Source organism: Numida meleagris, chromosome 2, assembly GCF_002078875.1.
Source record: "Numida meleagris isolate 19003 breed g44 Domestic line chromosome 2, NumMel1.0, whole genome shotgun sequence".
Classification (NCBI taxonomy): Eukaryota; Metazoa; Chordata; class Aves; order Galliformes; family Numididae; genus Numida; species Numida meleagris.
In genome coordinates this window covers 70,199,722-70,212,951 of record NC_034410.1, presented here as the reverse complement: position 1 = coordinate 70,212,951, position 13,230 = coordinate 70,199,722, and the positions used below count along the sequence as shown (strand labels likewise).

Below are 13,230 nucleotides of genomic sequence, written 5' to 3'. Positions count from 1 at the left end.
AGCATTTTCCCACTCTGTGTCTCTGTTGAAGTTACTTTTGCTACTACTTGAAAACAGTGTTCACTAATGTTTTGAAATACAGGAAAAAAAAGCATGTGATCTTTCCAGTTCATTGAGGCACAAGCACTGACAAATCTTCCAATGTGCCTCAGAAAAAAAATTGGTCTTTTCTGAAGTGGAGTTGAACAGAGAGCTTGGAGATGGAATCAGTGTAAGTGTACAGCGCTGTGTGGGGAAAGCTATTACCACCTCCATGATAACAGCCATCTATCTACAGCTATTTCCTGACAGATGTTTTGATGACTAAATTTAGCTTTGTTAACCATTTGGATTTTAAGCAGCCTCCTGTTATTTATTATAAGTGACAACTAAAATTTTAACAGCATGCTCATAAAAAGGGCAGACATAGAACTCTTCTATAACGTTCTCTTGACTGTCAAAATTCCCCAACATTTTCAAAGCAGACAAATTTTTTTCTTTTTCCAGCACACACTCAGATGCCTGCAGATGTACTTCCAGTGCACCTTCAAAGATGCTTCCTTCTCAACCAACAGCAGAGGAAGCTTCTAATATGAAACTCTCTTGAACCTTAGCATTGATACTGTGAGAAAGGGACAGTTTTGTCATTTTTGCTTGCTTTCAATTCTAAGGCAGTATTCCCCAGAAGTTGAAGACCTAGATAGTAGCATAATGTATAAAGTAGAAAGTAATTTGTTTTATTTTTCCCAATTTTATCTAAAATAATATTTGTGATAGTAACACAAGGGTTGCCAACACTGGCTATCATTCTCCGTGTTAGGAGCGGTGTTTCAGATTTTTGGTCATTTTTTGTAAACTACAGTACAGAATACCTCAGAAGCAGGAGAACAAAAATGCATATTATTAGGAAGAAAAAAAATCATATTTTTACTAATCTTTCAAAAGTTTGTGTCTATTTTATAAGTTTTGGCCAACATATGAAAATAAAAAAATACAACAGACAACTTATAAGTTACTTGCTCCTTACTTAATTCTATGATATTAACTACAGATGAAGAAAAAAAAAGGAATTTTTAAAGAGCCTTCAATTATGTTTCAGATTTTACCAGGATATAAATTAATAATCAGTATCACAAATTGTTGTGGGGTATTTGGAGTTGAAATATAGCCTGGTAAGAGAGTTCTGAGATAAACTGTGGCTACTGGCAGACCCTCTGTTTTCTCACTCTAAGTGTTACTGGCTCTAAAATCTAGTAGCTATTAATAATACATATTAGTTGTTTAGTATCCATCATTTTGATGGGTATATATACAAGATAATTTAACAAAACAAGAGGATTCATTATATCTTTTGAAGCTAAGCTTATTTAAAAGAACTAACATAACTTTTAAACTAAAACTGGAACATTATGAACTTTTTAACACTCATAATCTATCTAGGAAAATGATCTAAAATTTATTTGCTATGTTGGTGATAATTTGGTTAAAATTACTTTTAAAAAGTGCCACTTGTGTTAGAATCTAAAGTGCATCCACACTTCAGACAGGTAAATTAGTTTTCAATGTCAGAACTGTTTTAAAACACTTGCACTTTGTAAAGGTGAATAAGGATATTTAACCAGAAATGGACGAACAAGCAAGCATAAAAAAAAGAGGTAGTATATGAAAGCTCAACAGATGTATGTAAGATTTGTGCAATTATAAAATAAAGTACATAGGCTGAAATTCTCCATTGTATATTGCAAATCATAATCCTAGAGGATTAATACAACTATTATTCAAATAACAGCCCTATAGTTTTTGAGGCATTAAGCGTCAATGAAAGTAGAGTAATTTCAAGTAGCACTACAAAATCATTTTCTGGAGTTTTGACAAAATCTACTGGGGAAAAAAAAACAACAGTTAAGCATTAGAAAATGAGTTGAAAATGTAAGTACTAAAGAAGATTCCACTTAGGTACATCACCTGAGTTTACACTGAGCATTAGCAATTAATTTGAATGTCATGCATAACAGATAGCGTTTTCTAGGTTCACGTTGAAAGAGCAGGATATCTAAAAAAGTTATGATAAAAAAATAACCCAGAAGCTGAATCTTTCATTGATTTCCATAAAGCTACTAGAGCTGCTCTGAAAGTAATGCCTCCTAGTTTATTATATTGACCCTGGACATCAGAGGCAAATGTTGGTGGCATGGCATCAGAGGTTGAATCTCCCAGCCAGTATTCCATGATATATTGTTTCTGTGCAATAGATGGTACCAGTGGGGCAGTATGACAAAACGGCACCTGACTTGCCATTTGGAAAAATGTCTGTGTCTGTCTTTCATCAATGCTTGATGAATGTTGATGGAGACCAAACAGTGGATGTTAGCACAGTGAAATCTGGACAACGCAGGCAATATTTTCCTAGCAATGACACCATCATAGCAGCTGTGAAACAATGGGTCACCTTCCCCATTGCAGATTTTTACGAGCATGGCATGCTGGCTCCTGCTCTTCTCTGGCAAAATCGCATAACTAATGGTGATGACTATGTTGAAAAACAGTGTTTTGTTGCTGAGAGTTTGCTCTATCAAATAGTGTCATTGTCCTCTTTGTCTCTCTTGTAGTTTTCTTGGAAATTAGGAGACATTACTTTCAGAGAAAACTATGTGCTTTTATTTTGGGAGCTTGCTCCTACAATTTATGAATCCTAAAAGATCAAAGAGGGGAAATATACTTTAGAAATTTAAGTTACTCAGTATATTAGAGGATCAAGCTATCATGCAAGACATATAACAATTAGTTGAAAATGGTTTGGTCCTTGTGAATTTCATCATCTTGGTAGAATTATAAATCAGAGGCAAGTATCTATAAATGTAACCTATGGAGGGATATAGACTCCACACGAGTATGCTTGATCAGCTTATTTGGCACTGTGGTTTAGGTAGAGTGACATTACATAATATGTGATGACTTTGTTCTGACGTCTTCTCATCACAAAGGATTGATGGACCAAAGTCACAGAAATGTCATTGGTGATAAATTCAAGCTAGGCTTTAATCTTTCTCACTTGATGTAACATCAAAGAGGAATAACACAGCCTGCAAGATACTTTAGACAACTTATTAAAGAAAAAGGATCCACAACTGACAGTTTGAGTGAAAATTGTATTGATAATTTAAGGTACATTTTCCTTCTGAGTTAGTAGGGATTTCACAGATAAAGGTTCCAGCTAACCAGAATTTCAAGAAAAGCAAACCCCTGTATTTCTGTAGTTAACATACGTCTTATCTCTCAAGCAGATTTAATCTTATCGTTAAAAGGGCCTTGAAAAAGTGGTATGTTCAGTATCTAATTTGAGTATTAAAAGTATAGTTATTACTGAGAACAATGCTGATGACAGCTTTTTTATCAAAATCGAGCTGATGTATTTAGTCCTTAAAAGCTTCAGGTATCTGCTTTAAGTGCCAGAAAGAAAGCTGAAGTTGTCCTTTGATCCTTCAGTAGGTAAAAACAGGTAAGATTGAATAGTGAATAACTTCATAAATAGTTCCAATTTCTTTTCAGTGAATGTTTAATGAAATGTAATACTCAGAGCTTATACTCTCCATTCCACACTAAAAATCTAAACTTACTTTTCAAAAACAGGAGAGTTGAGATCACAATCTGTGTGTATGGTCATAACCTGTTTTCACCACTGATGTATTTGTTTTAATTGTCTCAGCTGCCTGATTCCAATGATAAATATGATAGTTAATGATTAAGCTATTTCATTTAAAACTAGTAAAGAAGATCACAATTGGTGAAAAAATGGGGCTAAATATTGATAAAACAACTGTTAAAGTATAACTTGTCTGCATTTCTTTTCAAAAGCTGATCTCTCCAAAACAAAAAATAGAAATACGTTATATACAAACCATAAAGTGCTCAAGAAGAATAGATTTTTTTTTTAATTGTCTCAATCATTGATCTTTATCTTTTATGGAAAAGAGAAGTCTCCAATCTTTCAAGCTTTTTTTTTTTTTTACCAGTATAAATACTCATCCAGTAGAAAGAATTGGTATTTTATCATTTCACACACAAGTCACAAAAGGCCTTTACTTGCTATTAACTTTTGGCCATTTCTAAATTGGGGTGGATTTGAACCCATGACCTTAAACTGAAAGGCTCCAAATCCTGTTACTAGACCCGTGATCTGCTTGGTTCCCTTTAATATATATATATTTTTCCACTGTATAAGTTCTCCTGCTAAGCTGACCTATATTTCAATGCAAAACAAACAAACAAACAAAAAAAAAAACCCCACAAGTTTTAACATTATCATCCCATTTTTATTTCACTAACACAGTTGCAATTACTTCCTTTCTAAAAATTTAGTTTCTGCCAGATTGTTTTCATTGTGTTTTTTTCCTCATTCTGGAACTGTCATTTTTTTCAAACTTAGAAAATGTTATTCTAAGAGGCATCTTGGAATTTAAAGCAAAAGGCTTCAATGTTTCTCTGATTTATTGTTCAATTAAATCATGGCAAATTTGTCTGGATTGGAATGCAAAAAAAACCCTACTGCATATTTTTTTTTACTTTCTTGTTGTTGATAAAATAATCAATAAAATATAGCTTGGTTGATATACTGAGCAACAGTTCCTTTTAAAGCAAGCAGCAGAAGGAATAGATTTTCAGTCATTGACAAGCAGCGTGTCCTTTAGACATTTTTTTAGACATTTCATCAAAGACAGTGTAATTAACCTTAGAGCCAGGGATAAAAGTTGCCATCATCAACTGACAGAATAACTTTGTGTTCTAATTGCTGCCATTCAGTCATACAGTGGTCTTTTAATAACACTTCCTTTTGCACTGAAGCTGTATCAGAACTCTTCACCATCACTCCATACAGAATTCTGCCCCCTATCTCTCTACACAAATACCCACTGCTAGTGGGTAAGAAACATAACTTGTGCATTGAAGCTTAAGCAATACGGTAGTCAAAAGAGAAACAAGAAATGATTATGTCACTTAAAAAGAATACTGCCAGTATGAGATACCTGTGAGCTTTATATAGCAAGGAAGTAATGGGAAATGTGTATTATTTTTCTATTCTTGGGAAAGGAGAAGAAAAGGAAAAAAAATAAGTGTTTGATTGTATTTTATCACATAAATTTTAAAAAATGATACTTTCCTATTCTGCATGATTCCTGTCTGCAAAGATTCACTGAGGCTAAAAAGAAATACATGCATCTGAATGAGTAGAGACTTATCAAAGAATAAATATGTTTGGGAAGAAATCAAAATATCTTCACACAACTGCTACAGGTGAGTCTACAACTATTAATATTTATATAATGCAAATAAATATTACAGTTTTTTTTTTCTAAAGATAGAGAGAAATATGTTTAGCTTTACTGCATAATAACCTTCTGAATTTGGAATATTCCTTTTAAAAGTATGAAACAAACTGTTTTGTTTTTTTTTTTAATGTATTATGGAGAGCTACATTGATCAGTTCCTTTACTGTTAATGGGCTTCTTGTTTCTTGTTTTGATATGAAAACTCAGTTTCATTGGGCCATAATGTCTTATTGTAGAGAATTCATACTATTTATTTCTGTCCAATAAAAAAAAAAGCTTATTCTAGGAACAACACTATAAGGGATTATTTTGGAATGAGAAAACTGCATGATTATATTTGAAAATGCTGAGATTTAGAATGAGTTAATCATTTTTCCATATGATATATGATTTTATGAAATATTATATATATTATATATTATATTTATATTTTTATGAAATTAAAAAGTATATATACATATATATTTCCTTGATAAAATAACAAGTAAAAGATGCCTGTGAATGCTATTTAACTGCATGAAAATATTGGCAGGCAGCTTTTGTTGGCTCCTAGGCATTCTTTCCTGAACAATGAAGTGTACAACTGCCAACAAAGGGTCTTGATCAGAATAATAAATGCAATAGCCAATGACATAATCTCATTCTTCTTTTCAATTTGTGTCATTTAAGTACTTCAGCTGTACTTGGTACATCTTGCCACTAGTTCACTGAATTGGTCATATTTTCTTTGTATCAATTCTGCTTACCCTTTTACTTTCACAGTTATCATCTCCCATAACCTGAACTGTTCACAGACTGCATATCCTAACTTGTAATTAATCTCTTCTTTAAGTAAATAGCTTTTCCATTCAGCCTCTGCTTTCTACAGTTTCAGTAATTTCAGTAATTTCTTTTCACACCCCCACATATTTTATAACTTCTTGGTAGTAATTATTTGAGTATGGATATCTCCAAAGTGTTTCTCACGTCCTTAGACTCACTGTCCCTGGGCTGAAACTCTGTGTTGGCACAGCAGATGCCTCATTACCTCATCTGCTTCTGGCAGTTGCTGTTTTCTCTTTTTTTTTTGTCTATTGTGGTTCTATAGTTCCCATAGAAACCTGTTGTACAGGACGGTTCAATTTGATATTTTAGGTCCTTGTTGTCTGGAGACAGGAGTGGTACCCTCAGGCTGAAAGACTGCCTGGACTTCAACTTGAGTATAAGAGAGAAGTGTGCCAACCCTGTAGATTCACAGGCTCAGCTGGGTGAGTCCAGAATATGAGTCCAGAATAACCAAGGATCATTAGGCTTTGTAAAGCTGTTACAGTCCTTCATTAGGGGCAAGCCAAAACACGTTTCATATAGACATTAAAAATGCATAGTGCATTCAGTGCTCTTAAATTTTGAGAGCACGTGCAGAAATAACAGCTCTTCATTTCATGTTTTTACAGATTTCTTTACACGTACTATGAAAAGAAACATCGTTTTTTAGAAATCATGAATTTTCTCTGAAATAGACTCAAAGACTCATAGAATCATCCAGATTGGAGAAGACCTCTAAGATCATCTAGACCAACCATCAACCTATCCCCACCATGCCCAATCCCAGCAAGGTCTCAGGGAGGAAGTCTCTGTAAATCTTTTTAATAAACCATTTTTCCCTAGTTTGGCCACAAGGATGTCGTGCAGGACAGTGTCAAATGCTTTGAACAAGTCCAGATAGATAGTGTCAGCTGCTCTTCCTTTATCTACTGATGCTATAACTCCATCATAAAAGGCCACCAAACTTGTTAGGCATGACTTACTCTTGGTGAAGCCATATAAAACAATATCTGTATCTTTGCCAAGCCTTTAGTTTGTTGGAATCACACAAGAATATGAAATTAAAATAAAACTTTAAGAATTGGAGTGCATAAGTTAAAGCATAAAAATTGTAATGGTTAGTACTCTGAGCATACGCTGGTCTCTCTGCCTCAATGGAGGCACCTACCTCCATACTGACGTTCAGCATTTTCAACAATATGTCTTAATTTTGCACCAAATCTCACACGCCTTTTTCACATGACTATCCTGCTGAATGTCAGCAGAACTGCATCTATGAATAACATTATAAAATTTGATAGCTGATTTTGAGGTTCATGAGATTTCAATTCTGTGTAGATACTATGCTTCTGTATGGTGCCATAAATTAGTAATAATTGTTCAGGAATTTATTTTCAACTATTGTTAAAATATTATTGAAATATGATAATTGCAGAAAGGGAGGAAAAGAGCTGTATCTAGAACAGGCTAAAAAGCATTTTTCTTCTGCTTACTGCTCAATTTCTGGTTAGATTTTTCTATTCTTTAACACTGTGAAATGTAGTCCTGTATACTGATAAGCAATAATACATTGGTAGTAAATTCAAGACACAATAGAATAAATTTTCAATGAGTGGTGCTTGATAAGGCAGGATACTTGTCCCTATTCAGGTACTTGTACTATTTTTGGTCAAGGTCTTTCGAAAAATATTAGGAAGTAGAATACACAAATTGAGTGTACACAAAAAAAAAGTCCTAATGAGTACAATGATACTGTAGTCTGTCTTGTTGTTTGCATTTCAAAGATTCATATACATTTAAAAAAGTATTCTCACTATAGCTATGATGTAAAAAGTTATTTCATTTTTCATTCAGTCTTTGTAATTAACATTTTTATAAATCTGTACAACTATCTTCGGAAAAGAGAAAATGCACAACGCCTCTTCAACAATTGATAATAGAAAATACAATGAACTGCTAAAGAATTAGATTCTTAGATCTCTGAATGAACATCTGCAGATCCTGAATATTTGCTTATAACAGTTTCAGAGTATCTGAGGGAGAAAATAGTAATTTCTTGCTTTTGACTACTTAACAGTGCAAGAGAAAACAGTTCTGGGTTTTATTTGTCTGTTGGATTATCAATGATGGAATTACGGACGAAATATTTTTTATTTAGCAATCGTCAATCTGTGTTAAAATTTTTGTTTGCTTGTTTGTTTTTAATTTCACCTATTTTTCTTCTTTAAAAGTAAGTTGGGAAAACACCATTGAACTAAGAACTGTTTTCCATTTGATGATAGTTACAATAATAGGGAAGAAGGCTGGAGAAGTTTCCTCTTTTTAGGGGACGTGTTTACACAAAGCTCTTGAGTACCTCAGTGCCTTAAGTGTGTTGGTATTTTGTTTGTTTGTTTGTTGACTTGGTTTGGTTGTTGCTGCTTGTTAGTAAAAAAGTGCATGTTCTTTTCTCTTTTGAAAGGCTCCAGTGTCCAGCCAGTTCAGAATTTTTCTAGTATAGGTCTTTCCTTGCAGTTATTTTGTGCTTGTGGAGCAAGAGAAAAAAGTATTCTATCCTTGAATTTAAAAAAATAATAACAAAAAATGCATGAGTAGCGTTATGTAGAGAATTAGTATTGTGATCCTCCCTTGTTTACAGGCAAAGAGATAATAAATCTATATTTTTTGTGTGCAAATCTCCTCTTCTAAGGTTGCAAAGAATTTCAAGTCAAACAAAACCAAAACAAATAAAAAACTACTTTTTGTCTGAATGTTAAAATAACTCCAAATAATTGTCTAGTCTACTAAAATTAATTGAATAATCTGTTCACCTCAGTTTGAAGTTATATGTCAGAACCACATTTGACCCCTTGGCAGATAGATGTCAATCATGACAGAGTGTAAGAGAAGAAAAAAACAAAATTTCAATCAAACATCCAAAGAGATTATGCGGACAGAAGATAAAAATAGCTTCCTACTGAATCTTGTAATATAGTCCTCCTGCTTTTTACTAGGAATATTCCCTAAAGTAGAATATGTATTGGGCAGTATCTGTGCTTATCAGAATATTGATCAATGTTGTAGATTCTTGCTAGTAATCTTTGTTGCCATTGCATTTGGTTGGTTTACTTCACATTCATACTAGTTGTCAAAGTGATAAAATATCTGAAAATTGTCAATAAGTAATATAGTCTTTTTTTTATCATCTTACTAGTAACAATCAGAATGGAACATGTTATATTTTCCAGCTCTTGTTTAATGGAATGCCAGTCATTGGAATTATTCTTGAACAATCAAAAGAAAATAAAATTTAATTCTAATGGAATAAGATTCAAATGTATTTTGATGAATGAGGAGTATATTGATGACAATTACATGGTTCATGTAATTTGTTCATGCAGATGCCATATCCAAACTGCATGATATGTATCTGTGAATGACAGTGTTAAAGCTTCTACTGCTTTAATTCACAGATAAGAAAATAAAAGAAATCCATGTTTTGCTTTCATTTCTTCATGTACTGTATTTTTCCTTTGTCTGTCCAAAGATGAAAAAAAATAATGTGCATGTAGTCTCTGAACCCCTTAGGCAGCATAAATTTTCATGATAGACATTGATAGTTTAACTCTTCTAGACAAACTGAAAACAAAAACTCAGGTCCTTATTTGAAAGCTAAATAAATTAATATTGATTTAAAAAATGTGTGAGTCTAGACCTTAAAATGAATACATCAGTATTCCATTACCGAGAGGAAAATAAACCTGTAATTCTAGTTTATGGTAAGAAACTGCTTCCAATAAATAAAAACATCTAAACTGTGTGTTTTACCACTTCAACCTGTAAAAATATTTTCTGAGTGGCAACTGTATACATGCAGTATTCCACCACAACTATGCTGATTTTCTAAAAACGTTCAGATTTTTACATCTCAAGTTTGCTGGGTTTGTGTTGTTCCTTTTTGTTTGTTTTGTTTCTTTGTTTCTCTTTTTAAATCAAAAATGGTAACAGAACGTGCAACTTCATTTTAAAGTTTTCCAGAGATCTAGGCCACAACAGCTTAAAAGTAAAAACTCATATCCTACAAACACTCTTGAAAATGGTCTTCTAAATATCAGTTATGGTGTAGTCTAAAAAAGGCATCAGATCTTAAATGTTCCTCCTGCATCTGTAATTCAGCTATACTAGAGAGCTTTCATATTCTTCTTTAATATTTTACTATCTGCACCATCATCTTGAAAAAAAAAGTAGGGACAGCTATAATATATCCTACTGTGCTGTAGGGCACAAGTAGACAAGCTCAAGAATGCAATGAATCATTTCTAAATACCTTCGTGGTTGGAAATTTCAGGCAAAAACAAATGACTACTTCAGATAACATTTATACTTAGAGTTATGCTCCCCTGTTGCGTACGAGAGTAAAGGGAGAAGGAAAAACTCTGTCCTCATCTTTCAATTACATGATACAGGGGCTGCGGACAGCCCTTGGAGGTGTATTAATCATCTGTCGAATTGATACTTATCTAAAGGACCGAATGATATTTTCTGAACTAACACTGTGGGTTTTTTTAGATTTTTTTCATAATTAGTGTAATGATTTAAAGGTCAGTTAAATGAATAGTGTCATTTCCATTTGATTTAATTGCTATTGGTAATGAAAAGGTTTACCTTTAGCATATTCAAGGCAAAATAATGCTTTCAGTGCCTGCTAGTAGATTAAATCTATTTATTTGACTACATAGTTTTCTTAGAATCCTCTGTTCTCAAGACGAATATGGTCATTACAGTGTCTACTGTGAACTGATTGTAACCTTTTACTTTATCTGTACACCTTTAAGGGAGGTATGAGCAAAATGCTTTACTCACAGGCCTGTGCTCTCATCTGGCAGTTAGCTCTGAGCAGAATGTTATGATGCCTGCTTCAGTTTAATGGTTGCTAATGAAATGGTCTGATTTTTGCCATAGAGAACTTATGTCATGACAACTTTATGCAACTCTATTAGCCTTCATCCTCTCTGACTTCTATAGGCAGTGTGTGTTTTTAAACATGCCATAGAGGGCAGCCAGATTATCTGCAGAGGGAAAACTTTGCAAGAAAGAGGGCAAATACCTTTTTTAATGAAGCCTAGTGTTTTCCAGTGAAAAGCAGGAAAGTATAATCATTTATCACGAAAGGTTGCCTTGTTTGTATTGATTCTTATAAATGAGAATATCTCTTTTGTCTGTGATTTATTATTTCGTTTTCAGGTGATTCTTGTTGACAAACTTTTTTTTCTTTGTTTTGTTCAATTATTTTTCAATATCCTTCAAAATAAAACATGGAACACTAGTAAGTCATGTAAACATATGTCTTGATAAGGTCACATACAACAAATGCTTCTTTTACAGACAGTAGCTGAAGGCTGAACATTGTTTTAAAATGATCTTGCTCAGAAACAAATTCAAAAAAACTCTTAATTAAAACAAACAGACAGTGTTCAGTGCTTTGATAGTGCAACTACAAATGCGTTCTTAACAGTTCTTACCAGATAATTATCACCCATGGAAAAAGGAAAACTAGAAAAGCAAACAATTGGAAAGTGGATTACACTGTCTGAGAAGATGAATACAACATACAAAAGCAAAACTGAAATAACTGTTCTACAAAAGTTTGTTTTCAAAAAATGGTTTAGCACAAATTCATACATAGCATGTGAGAGAAGGCAGATATGAACTGTAATTTAGATAAATAGCCCACAAACTGAACATAAAACAAGAGAAAACTTCTTATGAAAACAAGAGATATGCCTTGAAAGTAAGGGAATCATTTTTTCAGATACAGTCAATGATTTTGTTAATAAAAGAGCAAAACTACTACAAATCACTTAGATATTCATGATTGCAGAAGTAGATGTGCAGAATATGCTTTATAAGGAATTATTTTATCTCAAACACCTGAAGATTTTTTCAGAATCACTGTAAGTTTCTTGTGTGAGTACATTTGAAACATGAACTGTCTTTTAAGTCTTTGAGGGACGATTAGTCTTGGAGAGGGACAAAAGGTACCATTTACACTGCATATACCGAATAAATTCTATTGTCATTATTAACTTATGAATGCCCAAGTTCAATAGAGAATTACTTTTTAATGTGGTGGTTATAAGGGTACTGTACCATTTAATGTACAGCTTTTACTTTGATGGCTAGAACTGTGGCTAATTTCTAGTGATTAGATTATAAAGTAATTAATATACCTTTATACTTAAAAGGTATTCTACATAATAGAATGATGATGAGCCAGTAGTAATATTTCATTCTTCTCGAATGTGAAATTGTAACAACTGTCAAAGTAGATAGTAATTGCTATCTTGCTGAGATTTAGTCAAAATCAGACGGAAAAAGTAATACTGCTTTGTATATTTTTGAATTTTCAGTTTGGGGAACAGTTTTAAAGAATTCCATCAGACAATTCTGAAAGAAAATATTCTGTAAAAAAATGTACAAAGTTTTATTTTTGAAAGGGAATTTAGATTAATTAGGGTTAAGAAAACATTCTGGCAGAGGTAATTATTTTACTTTACAATATTGTATTAGAATTAGATTTCAGATTCTAACCCAAGGAGTCAATAACTTCAACTGGGAGAAGATGATGTACGACCTTTATCTCTGAATTTCAAAAAAGAATACAAATCTATTTGTAATTTTAATGGTAAAGAGCCATAAAGTTAGAAGTTATGGAAACTGAGTGTAGCGATAAGCAGGACTAACGCAATGGAAACAGCGTTACAAAAGGTGGAAGGAAAATACAGCGCTCACCCGGATCGGAAGATTTAGATTTGGGGCTCACAGGAAAAGGCTCCCACCAAGGAGGGATCTCCAGACAGAGACCCTTCCTCAGGGGCAGTCAGCCCTTAAATGAGGCCTAAGAGGGGTGGAGCCTGGCTCCACCCCTTCTGGTTGCACAGGTGAATTGCCTTCACCTGTGCTCCCAGGGCTGACTGGGTCTTTCCTCCAGGTGCTCAATCAGTGGTTCAGGCCATGACTCAGCAGTTCCCATACACTGAGGTAAGCATAAACTCATTTGATTTACTTAGTATGATAATTACTTTGATTACTTAGCATGACTCACTCAGGAACAGAACAAGGTTTAAAAATGCCTAAGGAT

General features: G+C 33.4%; 1 long non-coding RNA gene across 1 annotated transcript; it reads left to right on the top strand.

Annotated features, from left to right (window-relative positions):
* LOC110393903 lies at window positions 2,630-9,726 on the top strand. The gene is made up of 4 exons (XR_002435256.1): window positions 2,630-3,478; window positions 5,166-5,271; window positions 6,441-6,553; window positions 6,740-9,726. It is a non-coding gene; the product is annotated as an uncharacterized LOC110393903 (long non-coding RNA).